Raw genomic sequence first — 6424 nt, 5'->3', positions numbered from 1 at the left:
TTGCAGCTCTCTTAATTTCTCTTTTAGGAATTTAGATGCTACACTACTTGGTGCATATATATTTAATATAGATACTTCTTCATTATTCATTCTACCCTTTAGCAAGATATAGTGCCCTTCCTTATCTCTTTTGATTAGATCAATTTTTGCTTTAGCTTGATCTGAGATCAGGATGGCTACCCCTGCTTTTTTGGCTTCACCTGAAGCATAGTAGATTTTGCTCCAACCTTTTACCTTTAACCTGCATGTATCACCCCGCTTCAGGTGTGTTTCCTGTATACAACATATTGTAGGATTCTGGCTTTTAATCCATTCTGCTAACCGCTTCCTCTTTATAGAGGAGTTTACCCCGTTCACATTTATGGTTAAAATGACCAATTCTGTATTACTTGCCATCTTGTTGACCCCGGTTTATGCTTTTCTCCCTTCTTACTCCCTTACCCCCTCCCTTACCCCCCTTCCCAGTATTAAGCTTGTGAGCTCCCCTTGCTTCTCACAGCCCTCCCTTTTTCAGTATCCCTCCCCTCCCCTTAGAGTTCCCCCCCCCAACTTACCCCTTTCCCTCCCAGTTCCCGTATTCCCTTCCACTTAGCTTATTCCTTCCTTTTTCACTTTTCCCTTCTCACTTTTCAATGAGGTGGGAGAAGTTTCACCATAGATTGAATATGTCTAAAATTCTTCTCTTACTGCCAATTCTGAAAGCAGTAAAATACTCACTATTTTCATTCCTCTCCATTCTTTCTCTCAGATATACTAGGTTTTCTTTGCCTCTTCATGAAATGTAGTACCCCCACTTTCCCTTTTTTCTAGTACAATGTCCTTTCCTCAACTAGTTTCTAGAACAAGGTATACATGTATTTTTTATACATCTTTACAGCCGAAATATAGTTCCCAAGATTAATCTTTACCTTTTTAGATTTCTCTTGAGTTCTGTGCTTGTAGATCAAATTTTTTGTTAAGTTCTGGCTTTTTCATCAGAAATAGATGAAATTCGCTTATTTCGTTGAATGACCATCTTCTTCCCTGGAAAAAGATGCTCAATCTCGCTGGGTAAGTTATTTTTGGTTGCATACCAAGTTCCTTAGCCTTTCGGAATATCATATTCCAGGCCCTTCGATCCTTTAATGTGGATGCTGCCAGATCCTGGGTGATCCTTATTGTGGCTCCTTGATACTTGAATTGGGTTTTTCTAGCCGCTTGCAGTATTTTTTCCTTTGCCTGAGGGTTCTGGCATTTGGCCACTATATTCCTTGGTGTTTTGATTTTAGGATCCCTTTCAGTAGGGGATCGATGAATTCTTTCAATGTCTATTTTACCTTCTGTTTCTATGACTTCTGGGCAGTTCTCTTTGATAATTTCCTGGAAGATAGTGTTCAGGCTTTTTTTTTCATCATACTTTTCTGGAAGTCCGATGATTCTCAGGTTGTCTCTCCTGGATCTGTTTTCCAGGTCTGTTGTCTTCCCCAGAAGGTATTTCACATCCTTTTCCATTGTTTGATTTTTTTGGATTTGCTTGACTGATTCTTCTTGTCTCCTCGAGTCATTCAATTCCAATTGTTCGACCCTGATTTTCAGTGAGGTATTTTCTTCACTCACTTTTTTAAGATCTTTTTCTAATTGTCCAATTGAGTTCTTTTGTTCTGTGGAATTTTTTTCCATTTCGCCAATTTTGTTTTTTAGAGAGCTGTTTTCTGTTTCCAGTTCACTAATCCTATTTTTCAAGGATTTGGTTTCTTTATCCACTCTCTCTTTAACTGACTTCTCCAGGCTCTTTTGCCAAGCCTCCCTCTCCTTTTGCAGAGCCTCCCTCTCCTTTTCCCATTTTTCTTCTAGCTCCCTTGTGAGAGCCTTTTTAATTTCCTCCATGAGATTCATCTGTGCTGAGGGATATAAGGTCTCCTCCTTCGGGGATTCACCTGGGGACTGTTTGTTTTTAGTCTCCTCAGGGTTTGGAGTCTGCTCTTTATCTGTATAAAAGCTGTCCAGGGTTAAATTCTTTTTCAGTTTCTTGCTCATTCTATCTATTTATCAAAGACAAACTATCAAAGAAACAGAAGGAAAAAAAACCCCTTGAATGGAGGCTGCTTTCTTTGGGGGAGGGCAGGGTATTCGTGAGGCACAGGTCCTACTGTGCTATGGCGCCTGCGCGCTGAGATCCGAGCGCTCTGAGATCCGAGCGGGCTAAGACACTGTGGGGGAGGGGTGGCCAGGTCCCTAGAAACTCCAGCTGTTTGGGATTGTATTCTTCACCCCCGGTGTTTTTAGCTTCTCTGCTGGGCTGCTGACTTGCTCCTATAGCAAAGCTCTCACCGCAGAGACGGCTGCGGTCCTACCCCCTCTCCGCTCCACCCGGTTCTGAGCTGCTATCTGTGCTCTGGTTGCAGCTGCTGCTACCCGCAGACTGCTTCCAAATACCGTCCCCGCCCTCGCGCAAAAACAGACCTTTCTTGACGAGTCTCAAGGATGGTTTCTCTTGGTAAGTAATTGTATGGTTTTTTTTTCAGTCGAGCATTAATTCAGAGGCATGAAATGAAATGAATAGTGAGAGAAAAACACGGAGATTACACAGAAGTGTATTTCCTCTCCGCCATCTTGGCCGGAAGTCTCTGTGCATACTCTTTGATCCAAGAGTCTCACTGCTGGGTCTGTATCCCAAAGAAATCATAAAAGAGGGAAAAGGACCCACATGTGCAAAAATTTTTGTAGCAGCTCTTTTTGTGGTGGTAAAAACAAGCAGAACCAGAAAAACATTGTATACAGCAACAGCAGAATTGTGCAATGATCAACTATGATAGACTTGGTTCTTCTTAGTGGTTCCATCTAAAACAATCCCAATAAACTTTGGATAGAAAATGCCTTCTGCATCCAGAGAGAGAATTATGGACACTGAATATAAACCAACACATGCTATACTCACTTTTTTTCTTCTGTCTTTTTTTTCCTCATAGTTTTTTTCTTTTTGTTCTGATTTTTCTCTCTCAACATGATTCATATGGGAATATATAAAAAAAATGAATGTACATATATAACAAAAAATTTTCTTTTACATATAACTAGGGAAAAATTAAAAAATATATACCGTGTTTCCCCGATAATAACACACTGTCTTATTATTTTTTTGGACAGAAAAACACTAGAGGGCTTATTTTCAGGGGAGAAAATAAGCCCCAGGGGAGGGCTTATTTTAATGAACATTGACAGCAATTTTAATAAACAGGTAAATGTGAACCAAAAAAAGTACCTTTATTCAATAATGATCATGTCATCTTCTTCAACAACATTGTCATAAGTGTCCATACCCTGAATTCCATCCTGGATGTCTTGCGCCTCTATTTCCTTCAGAAGAAGTGGACCCAATCTGTCATGTCCAGCAATATAGCTCTCTTTAAATGAACATGTCTTGTCCAGGCAACCTGCTCGTAGTGCATTAGCAACACAGCTGTCAGTAATTTTATCCCATGACTTCTTCACCCAAGTCATGACTTCTTGCAGACAGGGCTTCACAAAGTTTCCACGCTGATTTCTTTCCATTCTATTTTCAATGTAGTCATTGACTTCCATGTGCAAATGGTCTTTGAATGGCTTGTTTATTTCAATATCAAGGGTCTGGAGATAGGCAGTCATTCCTGCAGGAATCATTACTTGATCTATTCTTCTCTCTGCAAAGAAGTTCTTCATTTCTTTAGCGCGGTGAGTGCTGGCTGAGTTCTTCTTTTATCCTCCATCATGTCCCTTTTATCCTCCATCATGCCCCCTCACTCCCGCTTACATACTGGGTTTTTATGTTGTCCCGCCTCAGCTCTTCTCCGCGGCACTGCTCTCAATGGCGCCAGCAAGCAAATCACTGGGGAAGAACAGGATGCTTTGATCCAGCAGTGTTTCTACTGGGCTTATACCTCAAAGAGATACTAAAGAAGGGAAAGGGACCTGTATGTGCCAAAATGTTTGTGGCAGCCCTGTTTGTAGTGGCTAGAAGCTGGAAAATGAATGGATGCCCATCAATTAGAAAATGGCTGGGTAAATTGTGGTATATGAATGTTATAGAATATTATTGTTCTGTAAGGAATGACCAGCGGAATGAATACAGAGAGGACTGGAGAGACTTACATGAACTGATGTTGAGTGAAATGAGCAGAACCAGGAGATCATTATATACCTCAACAATGATACTGTTTGAGGATGTATTCTGATGGAAGTGGATCTCTTCGATAAAGAGAGCTAATTCAGTTTCAATAGATTAAAGATGGACAGAAGCAGCTACACCCAAAGAAAGGACACTGGGAAATGAATATAAACTGCTTGCATTTTTGTTTTTCTTCCTGGGTTATTTATACCTTCTGAATTCAATTCTTCCTGTGCAACAAGAAAACTGTTCGGTTCTGCATACGTATATTGTATCCAGGATATACTGTAATCTATTCAACATGTAAAGGACTGCTTGCCATCTGGGGGAGGGGGTGAAGAAAAGGAGGGGGAAAATCGGAACAGAAGTGAATGCAAGGGATAATGCTGTAAAAAATTACCCTGGCATGGATTGTATCAATAAAAAGTTATTAAAAAAAAAAAAAAGAAAGAAAGAACAGGATGACACACTCACTGCTGCAGCTCTGATTGGATGCAGCTCGGAGTGCGGCGCGCATTTCACTGGGGGGGAGGGGAGAACGGTGCATATAGAGAGTACTGTAATGTAGCGTGTAGCACAGGGGATCACCTTCACTACAGTAGCAATCTCAATAGGGCTTATTTTCGGAGGAGGGCTTATTTTAGAGGAATCTTACACAGTAAGAAGAGGGCTTATTTTGGGGATAGGTCTTATTATTGGGGAAACACGGTAAAAGATTTATTTTACATTGCTGGAAGTTGCAAAAAGAGTTCAATATAAATGTAATGGAAGGATGGAGGACTGGGTGGCTAATTGACTCAGTGGATAGTCCTCTAGACCTAGAGTCAGGAATTACTAAATTCAAATCCTCTGAACAAATCCTGTTTGTCTCAGTCTCCTTGTGAAGGAGAGAAATTTCAGCTATGAATTCTAAAAAGACCCAGAACTCCCTCCAAAAGAAACTTCATGAAGTCCCAACAAAGGGAGAAAGGAACTACTAAGTCAGGAAGCCAGGAGGTGTTCTCTACATACGTTTCAATTTTATTATATTTTAAATTTAAGCCCATTATCCCAAAGGACCCCATGAAATAATGTACTCTGGCAATATAAAAACTTATATAACCACTGTTCTCACTATACCTTCTCAATAAATCTCTTTTCTAAAACCATAACATTTCTAGAAGTATAACTGATGCTGACTGATGATGGGAAGTACTTCAGTGGGGACCCAGCTAACAGGTACAACACTCCCTTGGGATTACCTTTAGAATGCTGAGGAGAATAGTAAACTTCCCCCTTACTAGAGGTCTTTAGGTCAAGGACTAAACAATTAAAAAAAATTTTTATAGAGGCAATTCTAGTTTAAGTACAAGTTGGACTTAAAGATTTTGAAGTCTTTTTCAACTTATCTGATTTTGTAACTTATCTGATTTATTTAACAATCTCATCACTCTAGGAGATGCTAATAAATTCAAACACCAATTAAAGTGTTTTTACATTAGGAATACTTTTTCCTCCCCGCCCCCTCTGTCAGACAGGTGGTAGAGAAAATAAGACCACTATTTAACTAACTCATTTGGCTTACAACTATAAAAATAATTCAGTTCTTCTATGAAGTCACTTTTGGCTTTACTGTCTTCACATACAAAGTGAGATCTTTAGTATCAAGTGCAAAAGGATGATTGAATAGCACAAGGGACTTATTATTTTACATGATCAAAATGAACATCTGCAGTAATTTGTGAAAAAAAATGCCAATATATCAGTATTAGATGATGTCAGTGATCAAGTTTGGAAGATGGAGCTAATTTATTTCCTAAAATGACATCCTCATAATAAATTAGTAATTAGAACATCCTTTATTTCCTTCCTATTCTATCCTTACTCTGAGCTAGAAGTGTTATATGTCTTTTTCTTACTTGCTGGGGATAACTCATTTTGGCATAATAGACAACACCAAAGTAACATCTTCAAGGAGTCTGGAAGAAAGATTCTGGAATGCTGTATTACTTTTTTTGACATAAAATGTTTCCATATTAACCATGTTGCAAACAAGTAAACAAAAACAAGCTCCCCTCAAAAAAAAAAAAAAAAACACACACACACACACAAGAAAAAAACTGTGAAAAAAAGCATGCTTCAATCTGCACTCAAAGTTCATTATTATCACTCTGAAAGTGGATACCATTTTTCATCGTAAGTCCTTTGGCATTATCTTGGATCATTGTATTGATTAGAGTAGCTAAGTTTTTCATGATCGATGTGTGATTGCTGTTACTGTATACAATATTCTCCTAGTTTTGCTCATTTTAATTTGCATGA

Source organism: Antechinus flavipes, chromosome 5, assembly GCF_016432865.1.
Source record: "Antechinus flavipes isolate AdamAnt ecotype Samford, QLD, Australia chromosome 5, AdamAnt_v2, whole genome shotgun sequence".
NCBI classification, from domain to species: domain Eukaryota; kingdom Metazoa; phylum Chordata; class Mammalia; order Dasyuromorphia; family Dasyuridae; genus Antechinus; species Antechinus flavipes.
The sequence above is the reverse complement of the archived record's forward strand: the minus strand, read 5'-3'. Positions refer to the sequence as shown.